General features: G+C 48.7%; 1 long non-coding RNA gene across 1 annotated transcript; it reads right to left on the reverse strand.

The window, feature by feature from the left end:
• Positions 1-16148: 16148 nt before the first annotated feature.
• On the reverse strand, positions 16149-23838 carry LOC135975382 (uncharacterized). The gene is made up of 2 exons (XR_010592400.1): positions 21492-23838; positions 16149-18164 (listed from the first exon to the last, which is right to left on the reverse strand). It is a non-coding gene; the product is annotated as an uncharacterized LOC135975382 (long non-coding RNA).
• Between the last annotated feature and the right edge of the window lie 1210 nt (positions 23839-25048).

Below are 25048 nucleotides of genomic sequence, written 5' to 3' on the forward strand. Positions count from 1 at the left end.
CCGTTCCTTACATAAGGCCATGATTTATTACCTTGTTTACCTCATCTTATATAATCCCTAGACCACCAGGGGGCCTTACATAAGGCCATGATTTATTACCTTGTTTACCTGCAAGGCCATGAGCCGTTGCCTTGCAAGTGTCCCATCATGACCCTTACCTCCTCATGGAACTTTCCATTAGGTTGGTGTAGGGATGATACGTCCCCACACCTCCCCCCTTTTTCTTAAATAAGGCCTGTAGGAGGGTCCAACTAACATTAGGACAATTACTAGCCACCTGACTACTTTCTTCGAACCTATAAAACTGACGACAGGTGACATTCAACAACTGGGAAATATACAGAGAACTATTAAAAAACATAATATTACATAAATACCCACGAAAACCATTGGGGTGTAAATAAGGATAGCCAATAAGACATGTTCTAAAGGGATCCGATGGAGTGGCCATGGACAAGCGAAAAAGGGCTTCTTGGCCAGTCTGGTTCGCCCAGGTGACCCAAACATTTTGTCGTGGGTTAACAAAAGGTACAGAGTTTGGACATACAAAGACCCCTGCTCCTATAATAAGGAGTCCGAACAAATAGAAGCACAGCATTATCAGGTGTCTAGGCTGTGACAAACAACAAGTGCAGGTCCGGTGTCGCGGGATCGTCGTCCGGCTCCTGCGTGGCGGCGTCGGGCTCCTCAGCAATTCGTGTCTTGAACCATGGCCGGACCCACTTCGCTGGAACCCACCGGGGACCCGCATCGGTGGAAACACATTCATATCCCCATTCCCAGGTTAGTAAATCCACAGGGCCCTTCCATTTCTGCTGTGTATAATCGAACCATCTGACTGGGGGGCTTACCGCAGGTAACTGGTCGTGTTTCATAATGCCTGAGATGTGTCGGACAACTGGTGGAGTGTCGTGCGCCCCTACCTGTAACCAGTTGAGGACATAGAGCGCCTTAAAGAGACGGGCATGTGGTGTGCGCATGAGCGGGTCGAGGGCAGCTCCCCCTTTTTGTTTAAGCAAGAGCGTTTTAAGGGTAGCGTGAGAGCGTTCAATGATCGCCTGGCCGGTGGAGTTACCAGGGACGCCAGTAAGGTGGGAAATATCCCAGAGAGACAAAAACTGGGCCCTACGGCGAGAGACATACCCAGCACCATTATCGGTTTTAATAGAGGCTGGGACGCCCATAACTGCAAAGCATGCCTACCAATGCTTGACAACGTCCCGGGAGCCAGTACTGGGCAACGCTGTGGCCCATAAAAACCCAGAAAAGGTATCGACCGTAACATGGAGGTGTTTAAGGGAGCCTAATTCAGAAAAAAAGGTGATATCGGTTTGCCAAATTTGGAGGGAAGACAGACCGCGAGGGTTCACCCCTAACGGGAGGGATGGTGGGAGGATATGCCGTTGACAACTGGGGCAGGATGCCACAACAGCGTGGGTGGTGGCTAATGGGAACCGGAATTGACGGGATAGGGCGCGGGAAGATTGGTGGAAGAAGTCATGGGAGATACGAGCCTGGGCAAAAGAGTCGGGGACGTGGACCGAGCCAACCAACTGATCAACAAGCGTATTACCTTCAGCAAGGCTGTCGGTGATACCGGAATGGCTACGGATATGCATTATAAAATAAGGACAGGAACGAGCATCGAGAAGATGCCAAAGCTGAAGGAGGGCTTGCCAAAGCTCAGGGTTAGACACATGTTTAAGAACTGACCGCTCCAGACGGCGAGTCACCCCTACCGCATAAAGGGAATGACTTATAATATTAAGAGGCACATTAGGCCTCATAGACTCATAGACTTTAAGGTCAGAAGGGACCATTATGATCATCTGGTCTGACCCCCTGCATGCTGCAGGCCACAAAACCCTTCCCTGGACTCTGCCGTTGAAGTCCCCAATCCTGTGTTTTAGTGACTTCAATTGGCAGAGACCCTCCTGCTAGCGATCCCTGCCCCATGCTGCGGAGGAAGGCGAAAAACCTCCAGAGGCTCAGCCAATTTACCCTGGAGGAAAATTCCTTCCCGACCCCAAATATGGCGATCAGTAAGACCCCGAGCATGTAGGAAAGAATCTCTAGTCTGACCCCTGTTGGCCATTATACTATTTACGTACCATTGCTTGGTTTTCCTTGGCTACTATGTTTTACCATTAAACCATTCCCTCCATAAACTTATCTAACTTAATCTTAAAACCAGACAGGTCCGTCGCCCCCACCGTTTCCCTCGGAAGGCCGTTCCAATATTTCACCCCTCTGACGGTCATTTGACAAAGGCACGGATGATGGCATGAAATTCCAATACCTGGAGAGACCCATTAGCCACAACCGTCTCATGACGCCAGGTACCAGCGTCGCGCCATAAAAGACTGGCACGAGCCGCTCTACCACTAGCATCAGTGAAGACAGTAAGGCCCTGAACCGGGGAAGAACGTTGCATGAGCACCTTCTCTAATGGGATTGTGACAGAGAGGAGACGATGAGAAGGGTAATGATGAGTGACTTGACCTGTATAACCAGATAATGCTGCAGCAAAAACAAAATCATTAGCAAGAACATGAGCATACAACGTAACATTAAACAGTATATAAAGAACATCAGGTTCTGAACCAGTGATAGCAATCACACGGGCGCGGGCTATGACAATGAGGGATGTGATGGCTTTTACACGAGTAGTGACGGTTTTGGTGGGTTGAAAGGACGGGAAGATCCATTCAAGCCCATTTAACGGATTTGGTAGCTGAGGGATCCACTGAAACAGCAACGCCTTCAGAGACGCATCCCTTGAGAGAATTGCTAGTGAAATAGGAGAATCGGGATGAACACGGCCAGAATACCGATGCACGAGCTTATCCGCGATCACTTGCAGGGCGGCATGGTGTTCGGGTAGCAATACGCGGGGCTCATCCGGACTATGGCCACCTTTTAATAAACGCAGTAGCGGAGCGAGATCAGCATTAGAAATGCCGCAGAGGCCACGGACCCACTGCAGGTCACCGACAAGCCGCTGGATGTCATGTAAGTTACGCACGGTAAGGTCAATAGTTAGTTTCTGTGGCCGTACAATAGAGTCAGTGATATGCATACTTGCCGTTCTACTTTATCAGGGGCGATAACAAGACCAGCAGAGCACAAAGCGGCAGTGATCTCAAGGATAGCCGCATCACAATCGAGAGCGGCCACGGTGAAAAGAAGGTCATCCATATAGTGATAGATTACCCATTGAGGATGTGCAACACGGAGTGGTTTGATCGCCCAGGCAACATATAGTTGACAGATGGTGGGTGAGTTTTTCATCCCTTGTGGTAACACAGTCCATTGATAGCGCTGAGTAGGCTCAGCTTTATTGATAGAAGGAACGGAGAAGGCAAACTTTTCCCTGTCTGCAACATGAAGCGGAATTGTAAAGAAGCAGTCTTTTAGATCTATGACAAGTAAGGGCCAGTTATGCGGGAGCATTGTAGGGGTAGGCAGTCCCGGTTGGAGAGCTCCCATGTCCTTCATAACGGCGTTCACCGCACGAAGATCATGGAGTAAGCGCCACTTCCCCGATTTTTTGGGAATAGTAAAGATGGGGGTATTCCAAGGGCTCACGGAGGGTTCAAGGTGGCCCTTGCTCAACTGTTCCTGGACCAATTCTCGTACATGGGCGAGCTTATGGGCTGGAAGCGGCCACTGAGCGACCCATACCGGAGTAGAGGTCAACCACTCCAACTGCAGGATCGGCCGCCCCTCAATGGCCGCTAAGCAAAAGGAGAAGTCTGTAGTACAATCCCCCACTGGCTTAAACAATCATGTCCCAGCAGCCAGACAGGGGCAGGGAGAACATATGGTCGTACTTTTGCTGTCACCGCGAGCTCTCCCTCATCAAAGATAGTGATAAAGTATGTGCTGATACGGGTCAGTTGGGTACCTCCAATGCCGCGGACCGACGATGTGGCGGTTTGTAAGGGCCAAGACTCGGGCTAGTGCTGAGCGGGCACGATGGTCACATCGGCCCCAGTATCTATAAGGGCTTCATGTTGGAGTTGGCACCCGTCTGGACCGATGAAGCACACCTTTCGTAGTGGCTTTCGTTGCGTAACTGTCATGGCGAGGTTTATTTGCGGTGAGTCGGTGGATTCAAAACCACGGGGGCCGCGTTCTACCGCAGCAGTAGAGGGCACCGCACCCTGGAAAGGGATCAATTGTGCATTACGAGAACCCGCCACAATGTTAACCGGTGGGAAGAGGGCGCGGACCATGATTCCGATATTCCCGGTATAGTCGGCATCAATAAGGCCGGGTAGCACAAAAACACCTTGTTTGGATGTAGAGGACCGGCCGATTAAAAGAGCGCTAAGTCCGTAGCCCAAGGGGCCAAACACAGTGGAGGAAATAACATGTACCTTGTCATCTTCCAGTGTTACATCTGCTGCAGTGGCCAGGTCCACTCTGGCACTTCCTTGGGTGGCTCCGGAGAGGTATTCCAAACAACCAGCCTGGCATTGGGGAAGGTTTGTGTCGTCGCGCCCCCCCGCCGGGTGCTCCGCGTCCTGTTTCCCGGTAACGGTGTACCATTCTTTTTGAAACGGGACCGGCATTCCGAAGCTCGATGGCCGAATTTACTACAGCGGTTACAAACGCCGGGAAAGGGGACATGCTTGTGTTCTTGCACAGAGTCCATCCCCTTTTTCTTGTCCCGCTTAGGGCAGTTACGTTTAAAGTGTCCCACCTGTCCGCAGGCAAAACAAGTTCCTGAGGAGCGCGGGCTGCCGCGTTGTTTGTTCGCCCCTATTAGTGGCCGGAGAGCGACCGCCAAGGCCGATGCCTGTGCCTTGGCATGGACCTCTGCCTTTTCAGACTCCTCATATACGGGGGCGCGGTTGCAGGCTTCAATTATCTCCATTAGGGAGGCTGTTTTAGGCAACGTTGCCAAAATGCGGCGACAGACAGGGTTTGCATTCTGTGTGGCGAGATTAAGCCCGACAGCCGCCTTTGCTTTGGCCGTTAAATTGGCAGAGCGATCTATCGCCTCTCGTAGTCGATCCAGGAAGGTGGAATACGGTTCCGAAAGCACTTGAGTGATCTTAGCATACGGCGGCGTGGGTCTACCCATCTGTGGGACCTCCTTGAACGCTGCTAAGGCCAGCTTCTGCGAGTGCTGCAAAATGCGGGGGTCGAGTCACGCCTGCACTTGCGGGTCTGCGTAGAGCCCCCGCCCCATAAGCACGTCCAGGCTGGCGAACTTAAGGGGATTGTTATCTGGTAGATCCAGGTTGCGGACAATGGCCATTTCCACTCGTTTGGTCCAGTTATCTTTCCACAATAGGCGTTGTGTCGGCGTCAGGAGCATGTCCGCAAATTTAACAGAATCATAGGGACACATGGCCTGTCCCACAAAGATCTGCTTAATCAGGGATTGCACATAGGGATTGTGCAGGCCGTACGACATAATGGATTTCTGCGCCTCTCTAACGAGCTTCCAATCCAATGGAGCCCAGTGCCGTCGGTCCGGATGACGCGGGTCCGTCACGACCGGCAAGGCGCTGGGGAGGAACTGACCTTCTATGTGGGCTTTTTTAATTAAACCAAACCATTTACGTGCCGGATCCGGTGGGTCAGGTCCGCCGCCCGTACCTGGATCACTGTCTGGCACTACGGGCAAGGGGGCACCCGAGGAGTACGCAGGAGGGGCTATCGGGTTCGTTGTAACGAAAGGATTTGAGGACGGGGCCACCAACGGACGGCCAGGTAGCATGCGGCGAGGCGGCTTTGGCGGCGGCACGCCAGGGTGTAGCAGATGGCCTGCGCATCCTGTCAAGCAGTCCCACATGCCGCAAGCACAAGCTTTAGCCTAGCCCGGGGGGGGGCCCGGATGCGTTCGTTCGATAGTCCAATGTAGGCGGGCCCCCTTTCAGGGCTCGGAGCAGGTGAGACTGCGGGGGTGCCTCTCCGGCAATGTGTGACACGCGACTTAAAAGTTCCTGTAGTGTAAGGCCTTGCTTATACATTTCAGCTCTAAACTCCTGGTCCGAATTTAAAACCTCCATCGGAGATTCGGTGTCGGGGGGTAACGGAATATCACAAGGGTTACGTTCCGGTGCCGGAGCCGATGGCACGAGCGGAATAAAGGTGTTCTCACCTCCAAAAAATTCTCGCGCTCCTACGGGCAGGACAGTTGGCGGCTCCGTCGGTACAGGCGACTCAGGCTGAGAGGTCACCCTTTTTTGAAAAAGGTCATCTATCGCCGACTGCACCTCAGTTTCGGCTGTGAGGGTCTCGATTAATTTTTTAGATTTGCACCAAATTTGGCTCAAGGAGACAACCTCTTTGTTGCCGTGGGCAACCGATTCCCATAGATCAGAGCTGAGGCTTTCCCAGACTGCTTTATCAAAGACAGTATCAGGAGTAACAAAAAACCCGCGTCTCTGCTTCTCTCCCCGCTTTTCAGCGATGCGTAATAAAAAATCATGCACCGTCTCCTCCTCTGCAGACAAAGCAGAGCCCATTTTGTCAAATGCAGCCACTCACCTGTGAGCTCACGAACGTCTCTCTCGGACAACCAGGAGCCAGTATCCTCCGGTACCTCCTGCCGCGGCTGCCACCTCCGCCTTTTCTCACCAAACGCCTCAGTCGGCTGCCTCGATGTCCAAGCCGAATCACGTCGGGGTCACCATTTGTGGGGTCCCATGCGGAGCGGATAAAGCACACGACCAATGTGGTTGCAAGCTGAATCGAATCCTGTTTATTACAAGCTTTCTTTTATAGTTTTTCTCAACATTACATAACCCAATTAGGCTATAATCACATATCTACGGATTGGACAAGAAGGAGAATCATGTGTTTATCACATGTATAGCCCCACACCGATTGGTTCAACCGTTCCTTACATAAGGCCATGATTTATTACCTTGTTTACCTCATCTTATATAATCCCTACACCACCAAGGGGCCTTACATAAGGCCATGATTTATTACCTTGTTTACCTCATTTTATATAATCCCTAGACCACCAGGGGGCCTTACATAAGGCCATGATTTATTACCTTGTTTACCAGCAAGGCCATGAGCCGTTGCCTGGCAAGTGTCCCATCGTGACCCTTACCTCCTCATGGAACTTTCAATTAGGTTGGTGTAGGGATGATACATCCCCACAAATAACGTAGCTGAAGTTGCATATCTTAGTTCAAAGTGGGGGGTTAGTGTGGACCAGCCCTAAGTCAACAATGTCCTCCAGGTAGATAACCATTAGGTACTAGAATCATTTGGGATAACAATGAAAGAAGGGTAAAGAATGTTTTTGCTTTTAGAGCAGAATCCGTGTGATCCTCATTTCATTGTATACCACACCTAGATACCAGAGTGATTGCTATGTTACAACTAATGAATGAGGTTAGATTATCAAAGAGAGAAAAATGGAAACCTGATTTGAAAGGGGGGGCAGGGAGATGAGTTTTCTACTATACTAGGAAAGAAGAAGCTGGACATAGCATTTGAGTATGGCCACTTAAGAAGGGTAGAAACAGGCTAATTGATTTTCCAATATTCAAGTATCTGTTGTGGAGCATATCTCCTAAACAAATGTAGTTAACACTGAAAACAGTTAATCAGTCTGTTTCCTTTGCATTTCAAAGAGAACTATTTGCCACCTTCAGCCTTTCAGAAACTTGTCTCCAGCCAGACAATAGTGGGAGCAAATGTGTGAACTCTATCCCCATCCCATCCAATACAACAAGATGTTATCTTCATTACCTGCAAAAGCTACTTCAGTCAGCACAGACAATGTATCAGCTAGTAGAACCTTAAAGATATGAACACCAGAGTTATGGACTGCTGGTCAACTGGACAGCATGTGGAACTGGAAGTAAGCAATCAGGCAGTAGCAGAAACCAAAAAAACAAAACAGGAAATACTGTACTGCAGGGGTTTTCAACCTCTCTCTTTCTGGGCCCCCCCTCCAATATACTATAAAAATTCCAGGGCCCAGCAGGGGGGCCTCGGGGCTTTAGGCCTGCAGGGCTCAGCCGCAGGGGGGACTCCAGACTTCAATCATGGGGACAGCGGTGGTTGGGGCTGCAGCTGCAGGGTGTGGGGGGTCAGGCTCCAGTTGGGGAAGGGAGCTCAGGCTTTCTGACCCTCGGGAGCACCGGGCTCAGGGGTTTAGAGCCAGGGGGAGCTCTGGGGTGGTGCTTCAGCCCCACACGGGGATGTTGGGGGCTCTAGCTACGGGTGGAGTGTCAGTTTCAGCACATCATCAGCATGGAAGCATGTCCTCTGGAATGGTGGTTGAAGCATGAAGGGACATATGAATCTTTAGCACATCTGGCACTAAATATCTTGCAACGCCAGCTACAACAGTGCCATGCGAAGACCTGTTCTCACTTTCAGGTGACATTGTAAATAAGAAGCAGGCAGCAGTATCTCTCCACAATGTAACCCACCTTGTTTGTCTGAGTGATTGGCTGACCGAAAAGTAGGACTGAGTGGACTTGTAGGCTCTGAAGTTTTACACTGTTTTGTTTTTGAGTGCAATTATTTAACCAACAAAAATCTGCATTTGTAAGTTACGCTTTCAGGATAAAGAGATTGCACTACAGTACTTGTATGAGGTGAATTGAAAAATATATTTTTTTTACAGTGTAAATATTTTTGTAATAAAAATAAATATAAAATGAGCACTGTATACTTTGTATTCTGTGTTGTAATTGAAATATATATATATATTTGAAAATGTAAAAAACATCAAAAAATATTTAAAATAAATGGTATTCTATTGTTTAATCACGCAATTATTCACGATTAATTTTTTTAATCACTTGACAGCCCTACTTTTAACAGAACAACAATTCACAATCCTAGCCATACTAAAAACAAAATGGAACAATCTCTTCTCACTAACATCACAACAGAATAGAACCATTTCTTCTTACCAATTTAAACCACATCCTACTAACAAAATACAAATATTGCTACGTAAAAGTATTCTCATATCACTTAAAACAATTTTCTCCATTAGATTCTCTGGCCTACAAGGGTGTGGTCAAGGTGAAAAGTGTGGATTTAAAAGAGGACATAGAAGGTCAATTGGGAGAAAAATATGGGGAGTTCCCTCTCTCTGAAAAGCAGCCTGAATGAAGGCTGAGAAGCAGATTGGAGAAGAATAGACTGGCTACTCCCAAGGTGAGCTGGAGGCAGGAACCTTGATGAGTGGCACTGCCTGATACATGAGCAAAAATAGGAATGTACTAGTGCCTGGGCAGTGGGATTGTTTGAGGCAGAGGAGTCTGATGTGGTGAGGGGGAAGACTGTCACAGCTGAGGCATGCCTGTGAGGATGAGGTGTCCGGCCAGCCAACCCCAATGGGCTTAGTGGAAGATTCAGTTAGAATCATAGAAGATTAGGGTTGGAAAAGACCTCAGGAGGTCATTTAGTCCAACCCCCTGCTCAAAGCAGGACCAACACTAACTAACTCATCCCAGCCAGGGCTTTGTCAAGCCGGGCCTTAAAAACCTCTAAGGATGGAAATTCCACCACCTCCCTAGGTAACCCATTCCAGTGCTTCACCACCCTCCTAGTGAAATAGTGTTTCCTAATATCCAACTATAGTGAGGCAGTGTGGGTCCCCGCTACCCCAGAGAGAGACGAGTCCCTCTGGACACCAGAGTGGGCAGAGCCAGGAAGCTCTGACCCTGCCCCCCAGAGGGTCAGGCGTGGCACAAGAATTATAAAGGCCCGACCTCAGCGCTCAATAGGAGAGCAGCCGCCAGGGAGACCAGACACCTCTGGCCTACCTCCTGGTTGGGAAGCCCCAGCGACCTGCGGTGGACCCAAGGGCTGGCCAGGCCTGCCCCAGGCCAGCTATCCTGAGGAGTGGCTGAGCCTGCCCTGCACCAGCAATCCTGAGGAACCCACTGTTTTGGACCCCTCTGAGGACACCACCCTGACCCAGGTACCTCAAGAGGAGGAGTTTGGGAGTAGCCCGGGGGGCAGCCGACCCGAGCCTGGCTGTGACACTGTCAGAGCCCATGTCAGTGTGTTGTGGCCAGGATCCCCACTGATGCAGCAGCAGGTCTTCTGCCGCTGCTAGGGCCCCGGGCTGGGACGTAGTGGAGTGGGAGGGGCTGCATCCCTCCTGCCACCCAACTCGTAGGTGGCAGTCTCCCCCTCTCCCAGGCCTTCAGACCCAGGGCCTGGGCTCACTGTTTATATACGATTATTGCTCAGCCCCTGCCTGAGGGCCTGAGCACTTGACTCACCATTGCCCCACCCTGACCTAGGGCCTGGGCTGACAACTAACTGTGGTGTTTCTGCCCTCACAAAGGCCACGGAGGAAGACTCCTGTGGCCGCACTAATTCCCTGCTAGACCTCTTCCCGAACTGAGTGAGGCGGTGTGGGTCCCTGTCATCCCAGAGAGAGGTGAGCCCCAGCTAACTTCTCTACACCAACCTAGACCTCCCCCACTGCAACTTGAGACCATTGCTCCTTGTTCTGTCATCTGCCACCACTGAGAATAGCCGAGCTCCATCCGCTTTGGAATCCCCCTTCAGGTAATTGAAGGCTGCTACCAAATCCCCTCTCACTCTTCTCTTCTGCAGACTAAACAAGCCCAGTTCCCTCAGCCTCTCCTCGTAAATCATGTGCCCCAGCCCCCTGAATTTTCGTTGCCCTCTGCTGGACTCCCTCCAATTTGTCCACATCCTTTCTGTAGTGGGGGGCCCAAAACTGGACGCAATACTCCAGATGTGGCTTCACCATTGTTGAATAGAGGGGAATGATCACTTTCCTCTATCTGCTGGCAATGCTCCTACTAATGCAGCCCAATATGCCGTTAGCCTTCTTGGCAACAAGGGCACACTGCTGTCGTGGAAAAAGTCACCCACGCATTATTTTGAGCAAAGACTCAGCCTGAGGCCTGTTTATTGAATACACACCAACGCATTCGGGATAGCAGCTATTGGAACTGTTCCCCCGAAGCAAAGCATACAGGAGCTTTTAAAGCTTAAAACTACAAACAAATTACACATACTTGAGTAATAGTGACCTTATTTGAAATTAACCCCCCCTTAACACAGGTCAAGAGTTAGGGTCTTTTTGGTACTTTTCAGCACTTTGTTGCAACCTTGCCTTTTACGGGGTGCTATTACACAATTGCCCTTCACGGGGTACAGTTACACTGTAGCAGGGTGGTCACCCGCTCCTGCCCGGAGTGGCTGATACACTGCAGTCTGCCCCAGTGAATGGGAGCTAAGTGATGACTAGCAGTAGCCAAGACTGAGCCAAGAAGTGGGAATAGTGGGTGGGGATTCCCCTGGGAGGGAGAGACCCTGAGACTGAGGAGTTCTGCAAGGGGGCAGAAACCCAGTGAAGGGGCACCGGGTCCTGGGAGGGACACGGGGGCCAGAGTGAGGTAAGGCGGATCACCAGTCTGTAGAGGGCGCTCCGGAGCTGGGACGAGCTAATTCCCAAAGACAACCAGTAGGAGGTGCCACAGGCATGAGTCCAAACTCTTACATACACAATGCGGGTAGTTACACAATTGGTATAGAGGAAGGCATGGGTTACATCCATTTTAGATTATTGCTTCACACAAGCGGTTATTGTATTTTAAAAGCAGTAGGCACCTATTGCAAATTATTCCAGTCTCAGGGGCTTTCCATCACCTCCCCCCTACCCCCTGTGTTCCAACCTCTGCTCCCCCCCCCCTCCCCCCCAGATCACAATTGTCAAGGAGCACAACGCTTAGCTTAGGTTTTGGGCCTGCTAGCCGCAAGCGGGCCTAGGCCAAGCAAGTAAAAGCCTAGACCATCAGGACCTGCTTAATTTTCTCCCACACTGCTGACTCATAGCCAGCTTCCCATCCACTGTAATCCCCAGGTCCTTTTCTGCAGATTTGCTGCTTAGCCAGTCGGTCCCCAGCCTGTAGCCGTGCATGGGATTCTTCCATCCTAAGTGCAGGACTCTGCACTTGTCCTTGTTGAACCTCATCAGATTTCTTTTGGCCCAATCCTCCAATTTGTCTAGGTCACTCTGGACACTATCCCTCCACCCGTATCTACCTCTTCCCCCAGCTTAGTGTCATCCGCGAACTTGCTGAGGGTGCAATCCATGCCATCCTCCAGATCATTAATGAAGATGTTGAACAAAACAGGCCCCAGGACTGACCCCTGGGGCACTTCGCTTGCTACTGGCTGCCAACTAGACATCAAGCCATTGATCACTACCTATTGAGCCTGAAAATTTGGCCAGCTTTATATCCACCTGTGACGATGCGGTTCTGGCGGGACCCAACTGAGAGTGCCAATTCAGGACAAATTGCTAAAAACAAGGCAGTCACAGCCCAAGGCTGGGGTTTTTCCACCTCTAAGGCAAACCAAACCAGCCAGACTAAGAGGACTTCGGTCTTACCCCACTGGCTAACCACAAGTCTCACAAGCAATTCCCTTAGACACTCCAGTTTCCCAGTATCACCACCAGTGCCACTCGTTATGCGGATGAATGGTTATGAAAACCAATACCCCAGTAAAACAAAAAAGGTTCTCCTGATCCCATAGGACCAAGCCCCAGATCCAGGTCAATATACAAATCAGATCTTACCCACAAATCACGCTGTTGCCAGTCCTTTAGAATCTAAACTCTAAAGGTTTATTCATAAAAGGAAAAAGATATAGATGAGAGTTAGAATTGGTTAAATGGAATCAATTACAATGGTAATGGCAAAGTTCTTGGTTCAGGCTTGCAGCAGCGATAGAATAAACTGCAGGTTCAAATCAAGTCTCTGGAACATCCCCAGCTGGGATGGGTCATCAGTCCTTTCTTCAGAGCTTCAGTTGTAGCAAAATCCCTCCAGAGGTAAGAAGCAGGATTGAAGACAAAATGGAGATGTGGCATCAGCCTTATATAGTCTTTTCCAGATGTAAGAACACCTCTTTGTCCTCACTGTGGAAAATTACAGCAAAATGGAGTCTGGAGTCACATGGGCCAGTTCCTTCATATTTTGCTGAGTCTCAAGGCATATTTGCCTTCTCTCAATGGGTCCATTGTATAGCTGATGGTCCTTAATGGGCCATCAAGCAGGCTAGGCAGAGCTAACACCAGCTTGTCTGGTATGTCACCCAGAAGCATAGCATAAGTTTGCAATACAGACAGTATAGAGCCAATATTCATAACTTCAACTACAAAACTGATACACACATATAGACAGCATAATCACAACCAGTAAACCATAACCTTGTCTTAGACACCCCATTTGAGCCCCTTTATACAAGATTTGGGTGCCACTACAGGACCCTGGTTGCAACAATGATCTATATGGTCCCAGATTATATCAATAACGTCACACCACCTTATAGTCCATTCATCCAATCCATATTTTAACTTGCTGGCAAGAATACTGTGGGAGGCCATATCAAAAGCTTTGCTAAAGTCAAGATATATCACCTCCACTGCTTTCCCCATATCCACAGAGCCAGTTATCTCATCATAGAAGGCAATCAGGTTGGCCAGGCATGACTTGACCTTGGTGAATCCATGTTGACTGTTCCTGATCACCTTCCTCTTTGCCAAGTGCTTCAAAATGGTTTCCTTGAGGACCTGCTCCATGATTTTTCCAAGGACTGAGGTGAGGCTGAGTGGTTTGTAGTTCCCCAGGTTCTCCTTCTTCCCTTTTTTAAAGCTGGGCAGTATATTTGCCTTTTTCCAATCGTCTAGGACCTCCCCGATTGCCACGAGTTTTCAAGATAATGGCCAGTGGCTCTGCAATCACATCAGCCAATTCCCTCAGCACCCTTGGATGCATTAGATCTGGACCCATGGACTTGTGCATGTCCAGCTTTTCTAAATAGTCCTTAACCTGTTCTTTCACCACTGAGGGCTGCTCACCTCCTCCCTATACCATATTGCCCAGTGTGGAGCTAAAAGAAGGAGGCACACATCAGGACCCCGATGATCACTACTTCCCACCACCCAACACAGATGTAATGAGGTTGAGCAGTGTCCGTACAAGAGAAAACTAAGACTACTGATTATTCCTCAAAAAAGGATTTTAATGACTTACGACTATAAATGCAACACAGACAGACTAGGAAAAGGAGAAAGAGACCAGCATTGAATAAGGATTAATATAAATGACAAATTATATTGCAAACAAGTACAGGTAATATTATGCATTAGCTACTTACTATTATAAAAGCATGTCCTTAACATTGACTATAAATGGCAGTTTATACCGATGGTAGGCATGAGTACATGCAAAGCTACTATTACTTATTGACAACTAACTTCACATGTACTGTTCCTGCCCTCAGTAAGTACAAGTAGAGACCTTATATATTGATTAACAACTTACTACTATTTCTAAGCAGTTTGATACTATTAAGCTTCTAATATTACTTTTAATACTGCAGCATTGATATAACCTGAGATCAAGTTGGCTCAAGCAACTGAGACTTCTTTACTCTGTTACCCTATACTACATGCAAGCAGATTTTTTTTTTAACTTTAAAACCTTACCCTGCCGAGAATACATTACCGTTTAGTCGATCGCTCTTTGCACTGGCCAGGTACAGATAGTCGGTGAAGTTCAAGTTTCCTCAGTTCAGGGGGTGTGGGTTAGACCAATCAAAGAGGGCGACCTCTTAAACCAAGACACACACACACAAAACCACCTGAGGCTCTACACATTTTATCTCATCTGCCTGCCATGTTTTGAAGCAGGTCAACCAATCAGGGGAGGCCACAGTTTAGGGGGATTATTGTGGTTGCTTTGAGATCATGATCTATGCACAGGTGCACAGCTCATATTCTCCAAATACAGCCAATTATCCTAATTGTGGTTAATGTGTCAGACACACGACATTTGAAGCAACCTAAAGAAGTACTTGGTTGCTTTACACCTTGATCACAAGTCTGTATCTAATTTTGCAAAGCTTGCTTTTTGAAGCTGACCACAAGTCTACAATATTTCCTAGCTCGAATTTTCTATGCTTACTCTTGTTGCTATGCTTGATCTTTGAGGAGTCCAGAAGTTTCAGGCCTAACTTTGAATAAGCTTGACAATACTTTTGCTTGATAAGACTTTATCACAGTAATCACACCCAGGACAGCAGTGTGGGAGCTGACCTTGTCTGTGAAGACAGAGACAAAAAAAAACATTGAATACTTCAGCTTTTCCACATCATCTGTCACTAGGTTGCCTCCCCTATTCATTAAGGGTCCTACACTTTTCCTGACCTTTTTCTTGTTGCTTACATATCTGTAGAAACCCTTCTTGTTACCCTTCACATCCCTTGCTAGCTGCAACTCCAGTTGTGTTTTGGCCTTCCTTATTACACCCCTGCATGCTCTAGCAATATTTTTATACTCCTCCCTAGTCATCTGTCCAAGTTTCCACTTCTTGTAAGCTTCCTTTTTGTGTTTAAGCTCAAAGATTTCACTGTTAAGCCAAGCTGGTTGCCTGCCATATTTGCTATTCTTTCTGCACAGGGGGATGGTTTGTTCCTGTGCCCTCAACAAGGCTTCTTTAAAATACCGCCAACTTTCCTGAACTCTTTCCCCCTCATATTAGCCTCCCAGGGGAACTTGCCCATCAATTCCCTAAGGGTCCATATTTTGCTACTCTCCTTTCTTCCTTTTGTGAGGATCCTGAACTCAACCATCTCATGGTCACTGCTGCCCAGGTTGCCACCCCCTTCTACTTCCCCTACCAATTCTTCCCTGTTTGTAAGCAGCAGGTCAAGAGAAGAACGACCCCGGTAGGTTTCTCCAGTAGTTGCACCAGGAAGTCATCCCCAACACTCTCCAAAAACTTCCGGGTAGTTGTTGCTGTACAAGGACTCTGGGGCCCCAGAAGGGTCAGACTCCTGAAACTGGCTTGACTGGAGGGTCAGGCTATTCCTATGGCTGGACTAGACCAAAGAACACAAGAGAAACTGAGACACCGGTATATGTAGAAAAGTGGGGCACTTAAGATGGTAGTGCCCTCAGTGGAGAGTGAGCTGCACCCAGAAAGAGGAGCAGGGCTCCCACAATAGGAAGGAAAAGAAGCAGGGGTCCCATGGCACCTATACAATAGAAACTAGTGAGAAAGAGTTCTGTTGCCAGCACAGAGTGCCCGAGGCAAAGCAACAGCGGGTCCGTTGCCCGGTGTGCTTCGCGTCAATAAACACACCAGGGGGAGAAGCAAACAAAGTTTATTTGGGATCCCAAAGCGGTGCAAGGAGACAGGCAAGTCTCAAATCAAGCACATTAACAGGAACAGTTTTTCTTCTTTTATACATTTTGCAGTTAAGCCTCACCCCCCCCCTTTCCCCTCTAGCCCTCCCTTTCTCCCCCCCCATTCCTCCCTCTACCCCTCCCGTCCCTGGTAATAGTTAAGTCATTCTTGGCAGCTATAAGCCTAGCTTGTTAGTAACTTCTTTAAACCGTTATCTTGTCCTTTTTCCCTTCAGCCAGAAACATGCAGGCCTCATTATTACTGCTTGAGCAGGGGGTTGCACACAGATAACTGGTTGCTTACATATTCCAATTGCACCTGGCTTTTGAGGTTGATTAGAGTTTAAACATGGAAGGATAGAGTTTGGTTCACTTAGGCCTAGTGCAGGAAGGCTTCATTGACACTCAGTGGCCTTCCACCCTCCCGAGTTACCTAGGGTGAGGCCTAGCGACGTCAACAACTCCCTTCTTTGAGAATACTCAACAAGCTTTTGGCTGAGTTTTCTCATATTCTGTGGACAAGATATGATTAAGTGCTATGAAGCTGGGGTTTTCAATGAGAGGGTATGCCGGGATTTTTGAGGAACGGGGGGGCACAAAGCTTACGGAGGAGCATTTTAAAACAAGCAATTAGGAGGAGGGTGACCAGGCACAGTACCACACCAGTGAGGAGGAGACGCACAAGGCCACCCCCCAGTCCTCCTAGGTTGGGCAACCAACTTCAAAGGGAATCGAAAACTGTGGGTTTCCTTTCCTGGGCCTTCCACTGCTTGAAAGCCTGTTTGGCCGACAGGACGTGCTTGTTAATGTCCTGTGAGTTTTCTGGGACATAAGTACAACATTCATTCCCAATAAGGGCACACACCCCGCCCTGGAGGCTAAAACATAATCTAAGGCCTGTCTGTTTTGCAGGGACAGCAACCGGAGCTGGTATAGCTCTGAGTTAAGGCTCTCCTCTATGGCCAAGATTTCATTGGCGAATGTGGTGAGAAACACAGAGAGCCTATGATAAAATTGGGTTAGCCGTTCCACCCCATAGGATGGGAGGAGGATCATACCCAACCTGTCTCCTTCCTTAATGGGCTCTGAGGTGGCATACAAAGATTTACGCTGCCTGGGGCGGCCAGGGGTTGTCCCTTAATGCATACTGGGATTCAATGGTACAGTTTTGTGACAATGGGGTACCCAAGGTATTTCTTCCCCTACTGAACCATCCCCAACAGATATCTGACCAATTTTGGGGGACCATCCTCCAGGGTAACCCTGCTGCGTGGTGCAGGATTTGGGAGCATACTCCGCAGTTAGAGAGGTTAAACTCTTGGGCAAAGCAAACCTTCAAGGACTCATAAGTGTTTGTTTCCAAGTTAGTAGGGATCCCTTTCCATCCCACATGTGCCTGGGGGAAACGGGAGGTAACGAAAGGAGTGTCCCTATGGCAAAGAGTACCACTGTGGCAGACCCTGGACCTGAACTCATGCTGGGCAGGTGACCCTAGGGCCTAACAATTACAATTCCCCAAATACCCACAAAATATCAATTACCAATAGTAGGCAGATTAAAAACAAAAGGACCAGGCCACCAGGTTAGGCCGGCCCTGTGAGAGTAAACACAACCAACGCTTAGAGTTTTCACGGGGAGTGCACTGCGACTGTCCAAAGAGACCACAGGCCATTCCCAGCAGGCCTTATTGTCTTTTGAATAACAGTTTAAGTCTCAGATCGTCGCTGGTAGTCTTTTTCCGTAGGCTGGACGGTCCACCGTTCAGGAGCGGGCACTGCCTTCAGACGGGAGTGATTGAATCCAGTTCTTGTGTCCCTTGACCTTTGCTGCTGTGTGGGAGACCAGCAGGACGGTGTGGGGTCCCTTCCACTTCTCTTGGAGAGGCTTGTCCTTCCGGGTCCAAATGAGAACGGAATCGCCTGGCTGCAAGGAATGGACAGGGGCATCCAGCAGGAGAGGCTGCAAATCTCTGGTATACCTGTGGAGAGAACAGAGAACAGCAGACAGAGAGCACATGTACTGAAATAAAAAGCCACACCCCATTTCCCACTTCCCTGCCAGAACCAGTGTACCGTTCATAGGCCATGCCCTTCCAAACATAATCTCGAAGGGACTGAGCCCTAACCTGCCCTTTGGGAGAGCGCGCATGTGGAGCAAAACAAGGGGTAAGGCATCAGGCCACTTAAGGGAAGCCTCTTGTCACACCTTTGAGAGGTGCCGCTTAAGTGTCTGATTTGTGCGTTCCACTACTCCACTGGCCTGCAGTCGCCATGGAGTGTGGAGCTTCCAGGGGATTTGCAGGGCATCCGATATCTTTTGAACAACTTGGGATGTGAAGTGTGTTCCGTTGTCAGATTCCATCCACTGGGGGAGTCCGAAGCGGGGAATGATCTCCTTGACAAATTTCAGAGCCACCGTCTTGGCAGTGTTGTTATGGCGTGGGAAGGCTTCAGGCCATCCGCTGAATCGATCCACCAAGACGAAAAGGTATTTGAATCCTTGGGTCCGGGGGAACTCAGTAAAGTCTATTTGCCAAACCAGCCCTGGGCCTGGGGTAGGTTCCAGAGTGGCTGGTGGCACTGACACTCCTGGTCGAGGGTTGTTCTTTTGGCAGACTAGACATTCAGCCTGTACCTGGGAGGCCAGGGGTCTAAGAGCCTCCCTGCCAGCGTATAATTCTTTGTTTCTTCACCAGGGTCAGTTCTTAATGTCTTTTGTAGTCAGGAATTCCTGGACTTTGTGGTTTCAATGAAGCAAGTGTTCCTTCTTCTCTTTTCCTGAAACAGTGTGGTTCAGCATCATACAGGGGAGAGGTTACTAGCACATCACCCTGTCTTTAAATAGGCTTATCATCAGTCGGAGAGTCCTCCCGAGGTGGAGGGGTCTTTTTACAGTGAGAAGCCTGGGTCCAGATGGGCAGTCCTTGGTACTTCACAGCGGTGTTGGTGGTTAACAGGACTTGGAAAGGGCCTTTCCAGTGTGGAGCCAAAGCAGTTTTTCGTTGATGGACCTTACGTAGACTCGGTCTCCTTGTTTCAATGAGTGGCAGGGCTGCTAGGGTCTTTGGTTAGCACGTCTTTTTTCTGTGAGAAAAGAAACCTAACACATTTCATTAATGCCTGACAGTGTTTTGCAGATCTCATAGTTGCTTGGGCACATTCAGGCCCCCCCTTTTCTTGGCTGTCGGCCAAGTCTTAGCTCTGGGCAGTGTCCTTGGATGGTGCCAGCATCTTATCTTTGGACTGAGCTTGCTAGCTGTATTTTTTCCCTCAGTTAACTCGTCTGTTCTTTTTCCTGCTCTCCTTCTTGGCTTCTTTTAACTTACAAAGGAAACTTCCACTCTTCACTTATACACCTTTTCCCAACAATGAACACATACACATTGCCATTATACACTCTTCCAGTAAAATAACTTCTATACAGAGCTTTGGAGCAACAAACCAGGACGTCAAGTATCAGAGGGGTAGCCGTGTTAGTCTGAATCTGTAAAAAGCAACAGAGGGTCCTGTGGCACCTTTGAGACTAACAGAAGTACTGGGAGCATAAGCTTTCGTGGGTAAGAACCTCACTTCTTCAGATGCAAAAACCAGGACGAGCACACCCACTTTTGAGGAGTCCAACAAAGTTCAGGAGGCTCACAGTGGCTTTAAGGCAAGGGATGAGACCCACAGCGGCAATTAACAAGTCATCCACATATTGCAGGAGGAGGACCCTGTCCTCATTGTCTCACTCTTCCAAGTCTCTGGCCAGGGCCTGGCCAAACAGAGTGGGGGAATTTTTAAATCCCTGGGCCCACACTGTCTAGCAAAGCTGCTTTTTAATCCTCCTTTTGTCTTCCCACTTGCTCCACTCTGGGGCTTGCATGGCTAAGGGCTCAATTGCAAGGGTCATTATCCAGGCATTCTCTGGGGGTAAGGTGAGGGTTATTTCATCTTGGGTGAAATGCAGGGTGGCTCCTAAGCGACAAAGCAGGTCCCGTCCTAGTAGAAGCGTTGGACAATCAGGGAGGTAAACCAGTTTGTGAGATAGAGTTCTGTTTCCCAAAGCACATTCCGCTGGGGCATATACTGGGCACTTGGTTCCTTTCCCTGTGGCACCCACCACAGTGAGGGACTCTGACACAGGCAGCTGCAGGGGTTGGTTTATGGCGGTTCGTGCAGCTCCAGAGTCTATTAAAAAGTCTATGTCCGAATCTCCCACCCGCATTTTTACTTGGGATTCCAGGGGCAGGATAGTCCATCTTCCCTGATACCCCTATTCTTGATTCTTCGCTGTCATTATAGGGGTAGCTTCCCTTTCGGGGCACTCATTTTTCCAATGTCCCTCCTTCCGGCATATGGCACACTGGTTGCGACCCAGACACCTTTCCTGTGAGCCAGGGCGCCCATGTCCTCTTATTCCCCGGCCCCTTCCACCTTCCTGGAATTTTCCCCTGCCACCGGCCTGTACTGCGGTGACCATCATTTTCGCTTGCCTCTTTTCCTTTTCTTAAGACACAACCTGATTATGCTCCACCTCAGACAGCAGGGTCCGCATAAGGACATTACAATCATCCCAGTCAGGCTTACAGCTAGCCGAGCACCCTTCAAAGACCGAGATAAACTTGCTTGGGTTCGTAGAGAATTCCCCTGCCTGTGCCTTAAAGGCTGCTAGGTCCACCGGGTTAAAAGGCACATGGGTGTAAACCTGCATAGTAGTGGCCTGATTCCTATCTGAGCCATGTCTGGACACCATGGTCTCAGTGATCAACGGATAAAATTCCACCGAGGGGGCAATCTCTGGGACCTGAGACACCTTGTCTTTATATGGTGGGGGTGTGATAGCCGAAGGGGACACCGGACCTGCCATTACAGCTGTGGGGGGGTTCTGGGGACTAACAGTAGCTACTACCGAACCTGTTGGAATCAAATTACACTTTTGCAAACGATCTAACCTATCTCTTAGCAACATAAACAACTGTACATACATATGTTCATTCCATTTACCCGTTTGCTGACAAAACAGAAATAATTGAAGGATCGTATTATAATTAAGTGATCCTTCCGGTGGCCACCTTTCCTGGTCCTCTAACTGATATTGAGGCCAGTCTACTGTACAGAACCTTTTCAGTTTACTTTTAACCAACGGATCCGATCCAAACACTTTCCAATTCACCAGAATGCATTCCAAGGGTGTACACCTTACCCTGCCTGCCATACTCTGTCCCTGCCCCGTAGGGAGACACTGGGCGTCCCCAGGTCATAACAGGTAGACACTGGGCGTCCCCAGGTCAAGACAGATAAAGTCCCCACTGGACTTTTCCTACCTTATCCAAGGGTCCGGTTCTGCACCGTCGCCCTATCCACGGGACCGGTTCCCCACCGTCGCCCGCAGCTGCTTCTCCACTACTCGAGCGCATTGCACCGTTGTGCCCTCCGGGGTCGACCAAACCACGTCTCCGCCGAGGCCCCCGGTAAAGTCACCGGTGCGCGCTGGGCGTCGGTCGTCACCGCAATCTGTCGACCTCCGAGAGGGGTCCGGGCAAGGCTAAATTTCAGCCTCGAGCCCCACGTTGGGCACCAAAACTGTTGCCAGCACAGAGTGCCCGAGGCAAAGCAACAGCGGGTCCGTTGCCCGGTGTGCTTCGCGTCAATAAACACACCAGGGGGAGAAGCAAACAAAGTTTATTTGGGATCCCAAAGCGGTGCAAGGAGACAGGCAAGTCTCAAATCAAGCACATTAACAGGAACAGTTTTTCTTCTTTTATACATTTTGCAGTTAAGCCTCAGCCCCCCCCCTTTCCACTCTAGCCCTCCCTTTCTCCCCCCCATTCCTCCCTCTACCCCTCCCGTCCCTGGTAATAGTTAAGTCATTCTTGGCAGCTATAAGCCTAGCTTGTTAGTAACTTCTTTAAACCGTTATCTTGTCCTTTTTCCCTTCAGCCAGAAACATGCAGGCCTCATTATTACTGCTTGAGCAGGGGGTTGCACACAGATAACTGGTTGCTTACATATTCCAATTGCACCTGGCTTTTGAGGTTGATTAGAGCTAAACATGGAAGGATAGAGTTTGGTTCACTTAGGCCTAGTGCAGGAAGGCTTCATTGACACTCAGTGGCCTTCCACCCTCCCGAGTTACCTAGGGTGAGGCCTAGCGACGTCAACAGTTCCATATGAGAAATTAGTTAAATTGGAGAAGATGAGGGTTAATATGAGAATTGGAAGGGGGGGGGGTAAGGAACTGCTTAAAGGGGAGACTACACTGGGTCATGCTGAAAGGTGACCTCTCAGGCTGGAGGAAGGTTGTTACCCCAAAAGCAGATCTAAGATACCCCCAGAATAGCTCACCTATTGCCCCCGTCCTGGGTTTATCAAGGGTTCCCTTTAAACTAGCCCACCTCGGTATTATTATCTTTCTATGAGATAAAAGGGCCCATTCCCTGAGGAAACACTTGGGCTTACCAGAGATTCCCGTTGTTAACACCCCAGAACAGCTTGGACCTGTTACCCCTGGAGGGCAGAGATAAAGCCCTCCGATAAAATTATTGGTGTACATGCAGTATTCTTCCAAAACAAAACCTCTTTATTAGTGCAGATAATACCTTCTAATACAATAGTAATCTGAACACAAATAATCTAAACACAAATTCCTCAAAGCATAAATACAAGTTAAAGTACCTTAACGATAACGGCATACGGTTGGAATAGTGCTAAATGGCTGCATACAGTGATCAGTCATCTGCAGTTGCTGAAACAGTTTTTATACACTCTGCATACACATAACACGTACACACATCTTTAACTCAAACATACACATGTACAAACCAACACTATTCGCAGGCTTACTCTCTCTCTGCTGGCTTCTTTCCTTCTGCTCTGGTGTTACTCCAAGATTTGGACTTTGACACCCCAATACTGGCTTGCCTATAATTATAAATTGATTGTTAATTTAGTCTGCCCAAGGGTTTGTCTCTGACCTGCAGGGGACACCCCAGAACTGGCTAATCCTGCTAACCCTTGAAAGGACACTGATACAGCCCTCCACTCAAAGGCCCTTTTATCTCATAGAAAGATAATAATTCAAGCAACAGTTCTTCAAAAACAAGGTCTTATTTCAGTTACTGGCCTTTTCTGATTGGTTGACCTTTCATAGAATCATAGAATATCAAGGTTGGAAGGGACCTCAGGAGGTCATCTAGTCCAACCCCCTGCTCAAAGCAGGACCAATCCCCAGACAGATTTTTGCCCCAGATCCCTAAATGGCCCCCTCAAGGATTGAACTTACAACCCTGGGTTTAGCAGGCCAATGCTCAATGCTCCCTGCCTGGGTGGCAACTATTCAGCCAATCAGCTCCGCTCTGGCATCATAGCTAATTCTCCTCCTGACCCCTCCCGGCAGGTGATTTGAATGAGTTCGGTCACACTTTCTGAACTTTGTTCGACCTTTGTTTCTTACTTGCTATTGATCAATTTAGTCTGTGTCCTCCATTTTGAGAATTTCAAATAGAAAATCAGTGTGTCCACCATTTTGGATTTTAGCTTCAAACTATCATTATTTATAGCTTAGTTTTAGGATAGATGCTTTAGACAACTACTATATTATGCAAGCCAAAGTATCATGATATTGTCACCATTTTTGTTAAGCTGATTGGGGGAAGTGAATTTTATGGCAATTTAAACCCTGTCCTAAGGCTTTTCTTTGCAGGCAGATGCAGTCACACATGCCTCTGTCCTGGGTGTTGCCAGTTGTTTACAGAGGATTTGAACAGTTTAAAAAAAACCCACTCTTGTATCAATGGCAGGGTTCCTTCTGCTCTGTCACAGCTGCTGGTGCTGCTGCGGTTGCTGTCATGGCTTTTTATCTTCTCCATCTGACCCTGACCTCTACTCAACTCCCTAATGACCTCCTCCCTCCTACCGATCTGCTTCTTCTCTTGCTCCTGACTTCTCAATCTTTGCCTGCTGACTGTCTTTTACACAGTTTTTCCAGCCACCAGACCCTTTCTGAACATGCTCGCTTTCCGATCATTCTATTGGCTACCTTTCAATCCTCTCTTTATCCTCTGTTGCGAATTATACCTATAGGTCATGCGCAGTTCGAGTCTAGGCTGAGGCAAATGAACAAACTCCACGACTGCAGAGTATTACAGAGATAGCAAGTTTATTACACTCGAGTGTGGTGCCCCCCCTGCTAATTAGGAGGGGGACCCAGACAGTCGGTTACACAAAGATTATATACCTTTTAGCAGTGCATGCTACCCTCGTGCATTGTAACTTCTGGCCAATGAATAAGCCATTTACTTGTCTCTCACCTATCCTAACTAAGCATCTCCCTCGTGCTGGCTATCGTTACAAGCCCCCGAGCTCATGCACAAGCCTCCTCTCCTCCTCCTCCTCAAGGCCATATTGTCTGAATTAGCTGGCATTCCTTCCTTTTACTGTTTCCAGGTGTTCCTTTCTCCCCTTCCCCATTTTCCAGTACGTGATGTGCTCGCTTCTAGCTAATGGCGGGCCCAAACCAAAATGGAGTCACTCATGCTAACTTTTCCAACACCTCCAATCATAGTTATGGTTCCAACAATTATCAGTTGCTGTAGTATTATGCTCTGTAATCTTTAGCCTATATTCACACTGAGCATATTTTACTAGATTACCTCTAGCCCACATTTCTACTGAGCATGCTTCGTTTTTAATTTGGATGCATGCCAACTTGCCAAACTGTAAACCATTGGTTCCCAAACTGAGGGGTGCACCCCACTGGGGAGGGGGGCGTGAAGAAATTCCAAGGGGGGCACGAGGCTGCCCGGCCCTTGAGCTCTCGGCCCCTCCCCTCCCGTCCACCCTCCCCTGTAGGTACACTGCCATGTGGGCAGCGTGCCTTGCG

The sequence above is a fragment of the Chrysemys picta genome, chromosome 1 (genome assembly GCF_011386835.1).
Source record: "Chrysemys picta bellii isolate R12L10 chromosome 1, ASM1138683v2, whole genome shotgun sequence".
In the NCBI taxonomy this organism is placed as follows: Eukaryota; Metazoa; Chordata; order Testudines; family Emydidae; genus Chrysemys; species Chrysemys picta.